Raw genomic sequence first — 14,566 nt, forward strand, 5'->3', positions numbered from 1 at the left:
TCCCTTCTGCCTTTCCATTTGCTATATACAGATAGATTGTAATTTAGCACATCTGTTCTCGCCTTGTGCTTAGAAACATAGAAAATAGGTGCAAGAGGAGGCCATTTGGCCCGTCGACCCAGCACTCACTGCCTTTCATTGTGATGGTTGATCATCCACAATCAGTAACCCGTGCCTGCCTTCTCCCCATATCCCTTGATTCCACTGGCCCCTAGAGCTCTATCTAACTCTCTTTTAAATTCATCTTCTAATAGTCTTTTATTCTAGCAAGTAATGGAATTACATGATATTATGATAAATTGTTTCAATGCACCCCAGCTTTTAGATACTAGTATCAATCCTGAAAAAAGACAACCAGACTATTTTGTGTAAAGGCCAGTGCTGGAAAATTTCCAAAGCAGCAATTCACAGTTAATCTGATTAATTAGTTTCCATAAAGTTTTAATAGTTTTAAGTTTCAGAAACAATTTTAATAATTATTACATTGCCTTTAGGATGTTTTGTCCAATTCCTTAATTTGAACAAGACTCTTGCTGTTGTGTATTGTGGCATAGGAATTCAATCTTGGCCTTGAAATGCAAAAACATGCAAACATATTGGTAAAGTGGGAACAATTATACTTTTATCACCATTGTCCTACAACTAATAATAGTCTACAACTAAAACCATTCACCCTTTTGTACAAATAGTACCTATTTTTGTTCCTACTATCCCACAGTATATTTAAATAAATGCCTCAAGCATAGGACTATTGTTAACAACTACCAGACATCATGCATATTTCAGTGAAAAGAATTACTGATTGTTTGGATTTTGTCTCCAAAGTCCGCCTAACGTAAACTTCCCTTGCACACTGTAGCAAAACCATTGAGGTTCTAGATGGTAGTCATGGTAGAGTAAACAGTTTCCCACTAGTTGCAAAACAAGAAAAGTCACAAAGTGCTGGAGTAACTCAGCCGGTCAGGTAGTATCTCTGGAGAACATGGATAGATGACAAAATGTCAGGACCCTTTGTTACATTCAACCATGTTTCTCCCATTACTCCTCATCCCCACAGATGCAGCAGGAGATGCCTGAAGGGGAAGTTGTCTGAGATGATGTTCTCCCTCTTCTGTCTGCCTACCTGGTAATCTCTTCACATAAGAGAGGTCAGACTGGAAAGTTTGTTTCACTCTTCCTTATTTCTCCCATTACACTGTGATGCAATACACACTAGACGCTTGTTGGAGCTTACGTGACATTTGTCGGAAACAAAAGCCTTGTTTGACACGAATCTTTACTTATATTGGTTCTGTTTGTGACCATTAGTTTGGATCGTGGCTAGTATGGCATCATGAAACAAGCATAAAGACAGTGCCATGGGCAGTCAAATTTTGAGGACTGCTCAACAGACTCTCCCAATTGATGCAGTCAAAAGCTTTGGTGAGGCTGGTGAAAAATTCCATCCAGTTACCACAATAGTTGGAATCCACACACTGATTTAAGAAGCATCTCTAAGTTGAGGACCCTGGCCATGACTCATGGTTGTCAGTAGGGGGAGTTCTCCGAATGAGGATTGGTGTTAAATTCAACTTCTGCAATTTACCAACCCCACCTACCAACATCAGCTGTGCAACTCAGCACTCCTACAACAAAAAATCATGGTAAGATCCAGGAAAATGAGCCACTTCTACCTCAGAAACAACCTCATGAAAGCAGACGTCGATGAAGAAATTTACTCTTCAATACACAGCACATGTGGTTGGTTGGGAAAAAGGCTGAATATCAAGACCTCACACCTGACACTAAACTGTATGGTTACACAGTCAGCTCTATCGGGCAGGCCACATTATTTGCATGCACAACACCAGACACATAAAACAGCCTTTTCAGTCTGAGCTCTATTAGGTGAAGAGATTACCAGGCAAGAAGACTGATAACACCATCTCCTGAACTACCTCCCCATCAGGCGTTTCCTGCTGCACGCGTTGTGTTCCCCAATGGTCCTGTGGATTTCAAGGTGCCTGATGAGGCTGCAGTGAAAGCAAGTCTTCAATCCTGGGTCACTGCTGAGATGATTTATACTTGCAGAAATGACAAATATTCTAAAAGTATAATTTCTGTAAAGTTACATTTTTAGCCCTTAGGTTTATATTTTAACCTTTAAAATATATTTCATTATATATATTTTTATTTTTAAATTGGACGAAGGCAGTTCTCTGATCGTGAACTGTGCAATCTATGCACATCCCGATTTCTCAAACCTGGCTGCAAAATATTTTTACTTTTACAAGATTTGGTACAAGTTCTATTCAGATATGCTGTTTTAGTTTAGAGATACCCCGGAGACTCAGGTTCGATCCTGACTACGGGTGCTGCACTGTAAGGAGTTTGTACGTTCTCCCCGTGACCTGCGTGGGTTTTCTCCGAGATCTTCGGTTTCCTCCCACACTCCAAAGACGTACAGGTATGTAGGTTAATTGGCTGGGTAAATGTAAAAATTGTCCCTAGTGGGTGTAGGATAGTGTTAATGTACGGGGATCGCTGGGCGGCACGGACTTGGTGGGCCGAAAAGGCCTGTTTCCGGCTGTATATATATGATATGATATGATACAGCGTGGAAACAGGTCCTTCGGCCCACCGAGTCCACACCGACCAGCAATCCCTGCACATTAACACAATCATACACACACGAGGAACAATTCTTCCCCTAAACCAAGCCAATTAACCTACAAACTTGTATGTCTTTGGAGTGTAGAAGGTAACTGAAGATCTCGGAGAAAACCCATGCGGTCATGGGAAGAACGTACAAACATCATACAAATGTAAAGTTTTCATGAGGCAAATAACACAAGATTATAAAAAATCAATTCATCAAATTCATGGTATACTTAAAAAAATTAAAATTGCTGGCCAGTTTTATAAGGGCCTGGCATTGTCATGAGGCCACACGTTTGACATTCATCTCCCTTACAAAGCAGATTTAAGCAGATTTTACAACATTTCTCACACAAATGCAAATAGCACCTGTGACATTTAGTAACTGAGGAAATGCTACAGGTGCAGCAGCTGAGGGTGGGGTCTGGCAGCCAGCCTACTTTCAGACAAATGATCCACAAAGTGATTCACAACACTAACTGCATTTAAAATAAGCTCCTTTGATCAAGTGAAACCATCTACCTCATCAGAGACCTTGGAGCTACCTTTATCGGACCTTATCTTGTACTAAAATGTTATACCCTTTATCTGTACAGTGCGGACGGCTTGATTGGAATCAAATATAGTCTTTTCTTTGACTGGATAGCATGCAACACAAAGGTTACCACTGTACTCAGTGCATGTGACAATAATAAACTAAACTAAAAAAAAAGCAAGACATTTTAGGGGAGAGACTGAGCAGAAAGTTTGCAGAAATATAATCAATTTAATAGAGTTTTTAAAATGATAAATCAGCCATTTGACTGCTGTGGAAAGTTAGGGCTTGATGGGTGGGGGGAACAAAGCCAGGATTTTGGAAAGGTTTGTAAAATAATCACCATGTTAATTGTGTGTGGCATGGAAGGAGAACAGTACGGGTTCAGTAGGACAACACTTCAATCATCTTGGCATAGAAGGCAATGGACTAAACGCTGGTAAATGTGGTTAGATTAAATGGTCAGCGTGGAACATGGTGGGCCGTAGCCCGTGTCTATGCTGTATGAATCTTAGATAAAAGTGTCACAAGGTCTGAGGTGGAAAAGTGATGCAGGTGAAAAGTTCAGGAGATAGAAAAGGTTCATCTGAAAGCTGAATAGTGCAAGGTTTGATGCTCATAAATGCAGCACAGAGACTCCCAGGTTCCGCTTGGAGGATATTGGGCAAGAATTCAAGTGCTGTGTTTTTATCCATAATCTTCACTGTGTTTGAGCAACATCTGAAAAAATGTGCCCATTGTCTGTTATTAAATTCTGCTTGAACCAAGTTGGAGAAACTTTAAATTAAAGCTGATCAGAAGAAACAATCATGAAATAACCTTCACTCCAGAAAGTGGATAGATCATTTCATCAACAATGATGCTATGCGTTTCTATAGAACTGATTAGAGGTTTAAAAAATGTTCAGAACTAAGCTAATTTATTTTTAAATTCAGCCAGTGTAATATTTTAAATAATTCCCCAATTCTAAACACTTCCATTTCATTTGACGCCTGCACAATCATAGTGTTATACAGCATGGAAACAGGCCCTTTGGCTTGACCAAGATGCCCCATCTACACTAGTCTCACATGCTTGCATTTGGCCCATATCCCTGTAAAACTTTCCAATCCATATGTCTTTTACATGTTGTTGTAGTACTTGCCTCAACTACCTTCCCTGGCAGCTCGTTCCCTATACCCACAATGCTCTGTGAGAAAGAATTGCCCTCAGGTTCCTATCTTCTTCTTCTTAACTTTGAGGCATCAGAAATTATGTAATGCCCTCCAGGCGCTGTAGCCAGTGCAATGTGCTGTTGTCGAGGGCCGTGAGGTCTACCCCTCCACCAGGGGGACGGAGGACAGTGCAGTTGAAAATGACGTGCTGCGCTGTTTGCTGGTCTGCTCCACACAGGTTCCTATTAAATCTTTCCTCTCACATCTTAAACCCATATCCTCTGGTTCTCGATTCTCTTATTCTGGGTAAGAGACTCTGTGTGTCCACCCTGTCTATTCCTCTCATGATCTTATCCACCTCTAAAAGATCAGTCCTCAGCTTCCTGCGCTCCAAGGAATAAAGTCTTAGCCTGCTTCACCTCTCCCTGTAGCTCAGGCCCTCGAGTCCAGGCAACATCCTCGTAAATCTCTGCACTCTTTCCAGCTCAACGGTATCTTTCTTGTAGCATGGTGACCAAAACTGAACACAATAGTGCAGTCTCACCAATGTTTTGTACAATTGTAACATAACACCCCAATTTCTATACTCAATACCATGATTGATGAAGCCCAATGTATCAAAAGTCTCTTGACTACCCAATCTACCAGTGGCACCACTTTCAAGGAACTATGTACCTGCATGCCTAGATCCCTCTACAACACTCTCCAGGCCATTCAATGTCAAGGTCCTGCTTGGATTGACTTCCCAAAATACAACACTGGCACTTGTCTGCATTGTATGTCCTGAACTCTTGTCATCACATTTTTTTAAAGCATCCCACTTTCCGGACGTTCCTTTGCCTGCAAACAAAGAATGCAAGTTCCTATCTCAAAGCTGGTCTTCCCCCAATACAGAATTTTAACTTTATAAAACTAACAGCGGTCGATGGTCGCAAAAGCCTCACCCATGGACACTTCAGTCACTTGCCCTTCCCAATTTCCTAAGAGTAGATCAAGTTAGTCCCTAGTCAGTCCCTCTCCACGTTGCCTGAGGAAACTATCCTGAAAATATTTAACAAATTTCACCCCATTTAAGCCATTGGCAGTATGGCAGTCCCAGTCTATATCGGGAAAGTTAAAATCCCCCACTGACAACCCTATTAGTCTTGCAGCTGCATGCAATATCCTGGCATATTTGTTCATCTAATTCCCATTGACTATTTGGGGGCTTGTAGTACACTCGCAACAAGGTGATCATCTCCTTTTTATTTCTCAGCTCCACTTAACTAACCATTAGTAATTTCATCTTGGACTACTGCTGTGACATTCTCCTTAATCAATAAAGCAACACCCTCTTTTCTTCTATCCCCAGCCCTACTTTGCATGTAGCACCTGTGCCCTGGAATATTAAGCTGCCAGTCCTGTCCCTCCCTGAGCCAGGTTTCTGCTACAACTACAACATCCCAGTCTCACGTACCTTATTCATGCCCTGAGTTTATCAAAATAAATATAATTCACTCCAACAGTCCTTCTTCACTCTCGCCTATCTTGTCCATTGAACTTCCTTTCATCATCTACCAGACCAATTCCACCTGCATCTGTCCTGCATTGGATCCCACCCCTCTGCCAATCTAGTTTAAACTAGGCCGTGCAACACTAACAAACCTGCCAGCCAGGATATTGGTTCCCCACCAGTTTAGGTGCGACTCGTTGTTGTACTTCGAGTTATTTTAGATTTTTTTTAATTTAGAGATACAGCGCGGAAACAGGCCCTTCGGCCCACTGGGTCCGCGCCGCTCAGCGATCCCCGCACATTAACACTATCCTACTGCTTAGGGACAATTTTTACATTTGCCCAGCCAATTAACCTACATACCTGTACGTCTTTGGAGTGTGGGAGGAAACCGAAGATCTCGGAGAAAACCCACGCAGGTCACGGGGAGAACGTACAAACTCCGTACAGACGGCGCCCGTAGTCAGGATCGAACCTGAGTCTCCGGCGCTGCATTCGCTGTAAGGCAGCAAGCAACTCTACCGCTGCGCCACTTTGTTATGACTCTGGACTGACCACAGGTACACGTGTTTAAAGGTTTGAAAGCTGGAGCTTAAATCCAGGCTGTTTATTCCACGGCCACCTGGAACCAGAGTGACCACCAAATCACCCCATTCTCTTATATACATGTTACTACGTGGGCAAACAAAGTAGTCCTTGCAATATCACAACACTCGTCTCCCTTGTACAGATCACCTCTGCCCCAAAAGAGATCCCAATGGTTTATAAATCAAAATTTCTGCCCCCTGCATCAACTCCTCAGCTATGCATTCACCTGTCGTAACTTTTTGTTGCGACCGTCACCAGCTCATGGCACCAGGAGTAATCCGGAAATCACTACTCTGGAGATCCTACTTTTTCATCTTTTGCTAAGTCCCCACATTCATTTTGCAGGGCTTCATATTTTTTTCCTATTCATGTCATTTGTGCCAACATGTACAACAGCTTCTGGATGCTCTCCTTCCCCCTTGAGAATGTCACGCAGCTGCTTTGAAAAATCCTGGACTCTGGTACCAAGGAAGCAACACACCATCCTGGAGTCTCCGTTGCTGCCACAGAATCTCCTGTCTGCACCCCTAACGGGTCTCCTAACAATGTCACGCTGCCAGACTTCACCCTTCCCCACTGTACCTCAAAACCAGCCTCGATGCCACTGACATGAATGCTGCTGCCCTCCCCTGATACACATCCTCCCCAACACTATCCAAAGAGGCATACCTGTCATCGAGAGGAATGGCCACAGGGGACTACAGTATTCTGTGCTTTTTCCTTTTCCTGGTGGTCACCCATCTACTTTCTGACCCTACCCTAGGCGTGACCAATTCACTGTCACTCCTATCTATGACCTCCTCAATCTCTCGGATGACTTTGAGGTCATTCAGTAGGTGCTCCAGTTCCCTAACACAGTCTGCAAGGAGCTGTATCTGGAAGCACCTCGCACAGGTGTAGTGCTCAGGGACAGCAGTAGTCTCCCTGAGTTCCCACATCCTGCAGTAGGGGGATACGACAGCCCTAACTATCACCTTTACTGCTTTAGACCACGGGAAGTTTAGGGGTGAAAAGAAAACCAGACTATATCTTATCTCACTGTCCCCATCTATGCCAAAGCTTCACACCTACTGACCAAACAGCACTTAGCCTCCACAAGGCCGCTCACTACACAGCTGCTCCACTTGTATCCACCTTCCTTTTATACAGCCACGAAGGGGCAGCACTCAAGGATGTGACTGCTTTCAGCTCAACTCACTTCAGCCTTTACTGTGGGGCTTCAGTAATTGACTGGCCTCTTCTAAAAGTCCCGCTTTTCTGCAATTGCTTTCAGCGTGTATAACTGATACTCACCTCAGCTCGTTAACTGTTAAAATATAAACAGTTCATAAACTGCCACCAGTTCTTCAACGTTCATATTTAAAATCAGTGTTATCACAGCTCCAGCAATCAAAGATGACCTCCAATGTTGCCTGTGTGGACTTTTCATGTTCTCCATGTGACCACATCGGGTTCCACCCATCATCTCAAAGACTCGCTGATGGGTTAGTTGGCTTCTGTAAATTGACAGCAGTATAGGTGAGTGATAAGAAAATAAAGGGAGCATTGATGGGCATACAAGAGAAAAAAGTTACAGGAAAATAATGGATGAGCCAGCATAGATATGCGGTCTGAACAGCTCTCCATGTTGTCATAAAATATAAAGAATTACCAAACAGAATGCAGCACAATGCCAAAATATGATTTATATTAAAATTCCCAAATACTTGCAAGATTTAGATTACAGAGGTATGCAGATATGTATGCAAACAATAGACAATAGACAAGAGATGCAGGAGTAGGCCACACAGGCCTTCGAGCCAGTACCGCCTTTCACTGTGATCATGGCTGATCATCCACAATCAGTACCCCGTTCCTGCCTTCTCCTCATATCCCTTGACTCCACTATCTTTAAGAGCTCTATGTAACTATCTCTTGAAGGCAGCCAGAGAATTTGCCTCCACTGCCTTCTGAGGCAGAGAATCCCACAGATTTACAACTCTCTGACTGAAAAAGTTTTTCCTTATTTCCATTCTAAATGGCCTACCCCATATTCTTAAACTGTGGCCCCTGGTTCTGGACTCCCCCAACATCAGGAACATGTTTCCTGCCTCTATAGTGTTCAATCCCTTAATAATCTTATGTGTTTCAATAAGATCCCCTCTCATCCTTCAAAATTCCAGCATGAAATGGATTTGTTGAAACAGGTTTCACAAAAACAAATAGCTAAAGATTAGACTCTCATTCACATCAAGCCCAAATGGATGAGTTTACACTTTAAGAAAACATGTACATGCCAATTATCAAGAGAGGAAATGGTCCCAAGATGCTTATTGTTAACTTGGCTGATTAAGGTAGAAAGCCCCAAGGACAACCTCCTTACACGTATCCAATAAAAAAAAACATGATGTATTTCACAAGCAGCCATTCCACTTTATCCAGGCGTTTTAAAAGTCACAATTTAGTGAGTTAAAGTGACAATGGCTCAGATTTGTAAGGCAAAGACAAGAAAATAATGATTATTGACTAATATGCATACAACTCACAATAATTATTGACTTCTAATAAATGAATAGTTTTAGCAAAAATGCCCCCATTTCCTTCAGTGATTCAAGCCTCTTCAGCAGACTGCACTATGTTGAGGCAATCAACAAAAGTGACAATGATTTCAGATATTTACAAGTTAAAAAAAATAAAATCTGTTAATGTTACACTTTACTGTACAAATTCTCAATGTGTCTATTAAGGCACAATTACTGCTTAGCAAACTCTCTGATTCTTGAAGAAAGAAAACTTTGTGTATAAAGATTAGAAGATAATTAACCATTTGCAAGAAGTCATTTCAGAAAGTTTGGAATTTCAATTTCTACCTTGATCACACAATTATGTTTCAATACTTACTTTACTCTGCATATTAATTAAAATGTGTACCCAATCATATTTCCTTCCAATATCGGAAGCCGTTCGCCCCAGAGTACATGCCAACTCTCAGACCAATCTATCAATCCTGATTCCTTTTATTTCCTTGTAACCTATTCTCTCTGACATCCCCTCCAACTCCCCACTAATTGAGCTCCCAGCTTTGAATACCAGGAGTAATTTACTCCTGTCAGCATGTCTTTGGGTTGCAGCAGGAAACAGGTGTACTTGGGGAAAACAATCCAGCCACGGAGAGAAAAGGCTAACTTCACATTCACAGCATTGGAGGTCAGGATCAGAATCAGATTGTTGGAATTGATAGCTTGCATGCTGTCTGCTGTGCCAGTGTGCCTCTCTCAATTGCTGTCTGAAAGGTTGTTCATGTAATTGACTGCTCAACCAGCTGATTACTTCATATCTGCCAGTCATTGGAGATCCCTTTGAACTGAAGCCCGACAGCAATGGAACTCAGATAAAGGAGAGTCACACCATAATGTTTTTGTGAGTAATTTTCTTCAAGATGTATTTGCATCATCTTTAGCCACATGTGTACTGTTATTTAAGAAGGGCAGCAAGGACAAGCCAGGCTGCTAAGCCTGATGTCAGTGATGGGAAAGTTGTTGGGAGGAGGTTTTTATGAACAGGATCTAACAGCATTTGATAGTCACACACTGATTAAGGATAGTCAACATGGATAGTGCATCAGAAATCATGCCTCACAAATCTGAGTCTTTTGGTCAGGTCACCAAATGCATTGATGAGAGCAGCACAGTGGACATTATTTAGACTGGACATGCCGTTGGTAGGCTACTTTGGACGGTTCAATTACATGAAATCCAAGGTGAGCTTGGTAATTGGATTCAAAATTGGCTTGGAGGAAGGAGTCAAAGGGTAATGGTGGAGTGTTGTTTTTCCGGTTAGGGGGTTGGTAGTCAGTGGAGTGCCACAGGAGTTTATGCTAGGTCCACTTTTCTTATGTATATTAATGATTTAGATGACAATGCAGTCAGTTAATAAATTTACAGATGACGCCAACCTTTGTGGTGTAGTGGACAGTGAGGAAGTTTATCCAAGTTTACAACAGGATCTAGATCAGTTATGAAGGTGGGTCAAGTAATATCAAATGGAATTTAACTGACAAGTGCAAGATGTGCTTTGGTATGTCAGAACAGGATAGGACTTGCACAGTAAATGGTAGAGCCCTGGAGAGTGTTGTAAACCAGATAGATCTGAGATTACAGGTGCATGGCTCCCTGCAAGTGGCAGGTTTTTGTGATAAAGATGATGTTTGGCTCACGTGCCTTCATTGGGAAGGGTAGAATAAAGGTTGGAACATCATGATGCAGCTGTACAAGCCTTTGGCAAGACCACACTTGGAGTGTGCACTTCTGGCCGCCTGGCTATAGGATGTCATTAAGTTGGAAAGAATGCAGAAGAGATTCACCAAGATTTTACCTGGACTTGCAGGGATGAGTTATAGGCAAATAGGCTGAGACCTTTCTCTTTGGAGTGGAGGAGGCTGAAAGTTGACCTTGTTGGGGTGTAGAAGATCATGAGAGGCGTAGATAAAGTGATCGCTTACTGTCTTTTTTCCCCAGTGTAGGGGAGTTTAAAACTAGAGGGCATACGCTTAAGGTGAGAGGAGAGAGATTTAAAAGGGATACTCTTTAAAATAGAAGCACATACAAGTATGACTTTCAAAAGCCATTTGGACAGATATATGGATAGAAAGGGTTAAGAGGGAAATGGACCTACTGCAGGCAAATGAGACTAACCCTGATTGCCAACTTGGTCAGCATGGACAAGGTGGTTCAAAAGTCCTGTATACTTGCTGTATAGCTCTATAACTTTATAAGATTGCAGCAAGTAGTGTTACTCCACTGATGACCATAAATTTTGGGTGAACAAAAGGTATTTCCTTCAAAGCTTTTAAAGCACTTGTTCATTGCTTTCTTGTTTGATGAATTGTTTGTAGCACTTAATGAACTGAATAATGTTGTGGTTGAAAATCAAAAACCTGCATGCTGGAAAACTGAAACTGAAAATGCTGGTGAACTCAGCAAGTCAGACAGCTTCTATGGAAAGGGATACAGGGTTAATGATTCAGGCTGAAATTTCTGGTGATGGGTCTTTGACCCTAAATGTCTTTCTTTCCACAGATACTGCCTGACCTGCGGTGTGTTTCCAGCATTTTCTGTTTTTATTTTGTACTATTGAGTACACTACCATTTTGCACATTATGTAATTTCAATCAGAAAGTTACATTTAGGCAGGATTCCCCAAACACTCCATGCTAATTAAATCTCTTCATCTGTAATTGGTTTTGTTACACATGATTTAACTTCAGATATCAAGCTGATGGTTAAAAGGCAGCCAGAATGAAAGTCAATTGCAGATCACCATTATAGCTTTCTGCAATGAGATGGAAACTTTACAAAAAAAGTTTACTTAATGGATGTTGGCACAAAGATTAAAAAAACTGATAAAAATGAAGAAAGTGACAATTTTGGATTCAGCATTAGTGGAGGGAATTTGTGTGTGCATTAAAATGGGAGGAGTGGTAGATATTACACAGATATGTGAGGATTGAATGAAGAAATATTTTTGAAATATCAAAACAAATAAAATCTCAGCTTTTCCAGAAGACATGGAAAAACTCAGTGAGCTAATTTTGACCATTGTGCTAAGAATAGAATAAAGGTTATTCTATAGAATAGAATAAAGGTTATGTGCATTATGGACATGTCATCTGAATGGAGGTTATTGTGTCAAGGATATGGTGTGATGATGAATAAGGAATATCACCGATATCTGAATCGAAAGTGACTAAAGGATGAAGGACTTGGGAAACCATTGAACTGCCAGGAAATAAAATGAGTCATTAAAGTTCAGACAGGTGAACAAAGTAATTAAACAAAAACATAAACTTGATAACAGCCCACATAAACTACCTTGCTTAAAAATGGACAAGGACAGAGATGCTCAGTATCAGAAGTGATTAAAAGCATAAACTTGTGAAAGAACACCATAGAAAAATACTACAATCTAATCTAATGGAAAAATACATTAATTGGAACTAACTTTTTATATTTGTGAAATGCAATATGAAGCACAAGTGCCATGGAAGCTACTGAATTGATTGTGTGGAGAAGATACGACATTAAGTCATGGATGGAAGGATACAAAGGATATTCAAAGACTTGTAATCCTGATTTTAGTATTGTTTGTTCATGTAATTGACAACAGTTCTATAAAAAAAAGCTTTCTTGAATTGCTTGGATAGTTAAAAATGGTTTGCTCTATTTTGAAAAGCAGAATTGCAGTCTAGCAATAAACAATACCTCCCGCAGTTCTAAATAACTTTACTTTAGAGATAGAGCACGGAAACTGGCCCTTCAGCCCACCAGTTCCGCGCCGAACCGCCGATCACCCTGTACACTAGCACTATCCTAGACACTAGGGACAATTTACAATTTTACCGAAGCCAATTAACCTACAAACCTGTACAACTTTTGGATGTCGGAGGAAACCGGGGCACCCAGGGAAAATTCACACAGTCACAGGGAGAACATACAAACTCTGTACAGATGGCACCTGTAGTTAAGATCGAACTCGGGTCTCTGGCTCTGTAAGGCAGCGACTACCACTGAACTTCTGTGTTGCCCTCTTCTGAATGAATTGTCTGACTGAAGTATCTCAGGATGTTTTGGATAACCTTCATGACTTGGTTGGGCGGCACAAAGATAATAAAGAGGTAGTAGGTGACCAGGCACAAGATCAACCTGTTGTTGTTCGTCCTTCCGGTTCGAAGATGACCATGACTTTACTTTCAGTTGGGGGATTGGTTACTGTGGGATAGAAACATAGAAAATAGGTGCAGGAGTAGGCCATTTGGCCCTTGGGGCCAACACCGCCATCCAATATGATCATGGCTGATCATCCAAAATCAGTACCCCGTTCTGTTTTTTCCCCATATCCCTTAATGGACCTTACTATTCTCACAGTGCGAGATGAAAATACAGTATTTAAGTTTTGATGCATTATCACTGATCTTTACAGCTGAGATAATGGTTACACAAGTAAAAGCAGAGGTAAGCCGTTCGGCCCTTCAATTCAATAAGCTGCCATTCAATAAGGTATTTAACCGCAACTCTACTTTTATGCATTAAACCTATGCATTATGCATTAATTATATGCATTCCCCATAAAAATCGCTCAATCTCTGATGAATATAATCAGCGATTGAGCCTGTGCAGCTCCCTTGGGTAAGAATTCACCACACTCTAGGTGAAGAAATGATGGCTTTTATTTATTGTGCTAGTCACAGCCTTAATATTCTGACAGATTTAATGAACGTTATTTTCCCTTCATAAACTGACGTTCACTGTGTTCAATGCTGTTATCATTTTATGTGTCCTGTTACCACCTCTTTAATAATAGGTTCAGTATTTTTGCTGCTGCAGTTGTCAGGCTAATTGGTCTACATTCCCGTTTTATTTTCCATTTGCCTTATTCTTTAATAGTGTCTTGAGTTGCAAACAGAAGAGGCTCCATCATGGTGGGCTTTCATTGTGAGGTTCATGCAGCTGACCAGTCGCTCTGTGGTGGGCATAATGGCCTCCATGAAGCTCCAGCACATTAAGTTCTCCATGTGCTAAACCTGAGCTCATTCTCAAGGTCCATTTGCCAAGCATTTCCTTGCATATGCCCAGCTTTCTATTAAAATCAATGTCCTCAAAGTCTATGCACTATACAGTTTAACTAATTTGTAATCTAATTCCCTCATCCTCCATAATCTCCAATTTTCCATGATCAAAACAACAAAATGTCTTCTGGATTGCAGGTTCCAAGACTGGGCCATATAGATAGTTTTTAACTTAGGTGATCAGTCTAAAAAGGTTGACGGGCCACATTAACACAAAGCAAAATATACCAAAAGACATCTCGCCTTAGGCAATGGTTCAAAGAGGTAGATTGCAGATTAAATTAAAATGTATCTGTTTGGGTACAGACCCACAAATTGCAAAATCAATCATGTGAAACTTCAGATCTTCGGAACTCGCTGCTCCTGTACAACACTCAGCACACTGCCTGTTCCACATCAGCTCATCAATCCTGTCAAAAGGCCATCTTCAACCATTTCCTGACAGGAAAGCTTTCACAGCTGAAGCAACTACACAAAGTAAACAAGTCAGTGGAAAACTCCAGCTGTTTGGACAGATACCGAAACACAAAATGGTGATCTTTATGCGTGAACAGTGC

The 14,566-nt window shown here is 41.3% G+C and overlaps 1 protein-coding gene across 2 annotated transcripts in view; it reads right to left on the bottom strand.

Annotated features, from left to right (window-relative positions):
- ino80c (INO80 complex subunit C) overlaps window positions 1-14,566 on the bottom strand; it is a 72,043-nt gene that overhangs the window by 10,097 nt on the left and 47,380 nt on the right. The window contains exons 5-6 of one of the 2 annotated variants that reach the window (XR_013548729.1): window positions 7,700-7,902; window positions 489-569 (exon numbers count right to left, since the gene is read on the bottom strand). The gene's annotated coding sequence lies outside the window, so the exon portion shown is untranslated. Of the gene's footprint in view, window positions 1-488; window positions 570-7,699; window positions 7,903-14,566 lie in introns of those variants that run through there. The other variant, XR_013548730.1, reaches the window with a different exon arrangement.

Source organism: Rhinoraja longicauda, chromosome 2 (genome assembly GCF_053455715.1).
Source record: "Rhinoraja longicauda isolate Sanriku21f chromosome 2, sRhiLon1.1, whole genome shotgun sequence".
NCBI classification, from domain to species: domain Eukaryota; kingdom Metazoa; phylum Chordata; class Chondrichthyes; order Rajiformes; family Arhynchobatidae; genus Rhinoraja; species Rhinoraja longicauda.